The following is a 2,010-nucleotide window of genomic DNA, read 5'->3' on the forward strand; positions in this document are numbered from 1 at the left end:
GGAGCCGCTTCCTGACCGGCGGCACGAGCACGCCGGGGTCCACGATCATGATCGAGAGGGTGTTGGGCCGAGGGGACCGGAGGCGACAGGGGGGATCAAGTCTGTGTGTCCGTCTGTCCGTCTCTCTCTGTCGCTGTGAGTGTCTCTGCATGCCGCATAGTCTGTCTGTATGCCTCGCACGACGCCGTGCGGCGTGGCCGTCGCGGTGCGTCTCTGTCGTGTCGCATGACGTGGGCGTGAAGGAATGCACCGTGCGTGCGCGCCTACACGCCCCGCCACACCCCGCCACACCCCGCCCCGCCCCGCCACCGCCACGCTTACAGCCTGCCATAGCGAGGTGGATACCGTAGGTACAATATCCCGTCGCCCTGTCACACCTCGCCATACACTCTGCTCGCACCGCGGGGCAGAGAGCCCCACTTGCAGTGCGCCGATGTGGAGGGTGCTGGAGCGGTGCTGGAGCTCGGGGGAGATGGAGAGAGTCCGGGAGAATGGAGGTGCGTATGGATCTGCACCGCGTATACCTGATAACACAACACTTTCACGAAAACTCGAAGGGTTTTCTGGATGTAAGCGGATTAAGAGCAATTGAGGGTGGAAGAGAGTGGGCAGACCTCTTGCCTCCCCCGCCACCCCCTGGGCGTGGAGTCTCAAGTGATACCCAGAAAGGTGGGTAATTTGCGCTCCACAGCCCTGTGTGTAGGCAACCCTCGGTGTGTCCCCCGCCCCATACAGGGTGGCCGCTCTGCCCCGTTGTTTTAAAAAGGTAGACTAGCCCGTCCGCACCTACCTCTCCAGTCCCCTCCCACCTCCCCGCTCCGTCTGTCAGCGGGCTAGTCTACCTTTACAAAACAACGGGGCAGAGCGGCCACCCTGTATGTTCCCAGGGGAGGCGCCCATGCCGCCTTATGGTCAGAGGAGGGAGTGGCCACACCTACACCACCGTGACCCGCATACACTGCAAGGAAAGGTGAGGAGAAACACCAGCACGCCTCATTTACGTCCGGCACAGAATTCCTAAAAGAAAGGGACGCGGTGGCGCTGACGACTTCTTCTCACCCTCTGAACTGTGAATACAAATTACTATACGTGTCTCGCAAAATATACATACATTCTGCTCCATCGTCACTTTGGCCTAACGCATACCTCCACTAGATAGTTTCTCGTGCGTCATTTTTGAAACAAGCTCCCAGCCATGTGTGCCCGCCCAGTGTCGATATACATGTACTGCAAGGTGTAGAGAAACGCGAGCCGCCCCGCCCCGCCACCGGACGGCGGCGCTGTCCAGCTCCAGCCAGCCGCGGGCGCGGAGGGCGCAGCGGGCGCAGCCGGGCCGGGGCAGCTCCCTGGCAACAGCAGCGGCAGAGCGACGACTTCGCCCTGGGAAGATGCCGGCAAATGTTCCCAACGCTGCCGCGGTGCGGCGGCGGCCGGAGCAACCGACACTCCGAGGTGAACGCAATGTTCATCATCGCGCAGCCGGTTGAAAATGTTTCCCTTTGTCCCCCCCCCCTCCTCTCCCGAACCGCATCCAGAAAACGGTTTCACTGATTCTAACAGGACATTTGGGGATAAAGAAATTTCCGCTCACTCGACGATAAATGTCCGCCAATGGTCTAACGCTGCTGTTCTTTCCTCTGGTCACAAAGTGTAGAACCACGTGGCTGATCCACGGCTTACTTCCGTAGCTACGCTGTACCGCACTCACGAGTGCGGGCGGATTGCCTACCCGCTCGTCTCGTAAGGCGCCACGGACAGGTGCGATAGGCAAGCCGGTCCGCACCCGTGCGTGCGGTACAGCATAGCTACAGAAGGATACGCGAGGTTAACCAGCAACCTGGTATACCAGGCCGTACCAGGTGGCTGATTAACCCCGCACACTTCTGTAGTTAGACTGTACCGCACGCACGAGTGCGGGCGGGCTTGCCTATCGCACCTGTCCCCGGCGCCTTACGGGCCGGGCGAGTAGGCAACCCGCCCGCACTCGTGCGTGCGGTACAGTCTAACTAC

The sequence above is a fragment of the Frankliniella occidentalis genome, unplaced genomic scaffold (assembly GCF_000697945.3).
Source record: "Frankliniella occidentalis isolate FOCC.00 unplaced genomic scaffold, Focc_3.1 Scaffold93, whole genome shotgun sequence".
NCBI lineage: Eukaryota > Metazoa > Arthropoda > Insecta > Thysanoptera > Thripidae > Frankliniella > Frankliniella occidentalis.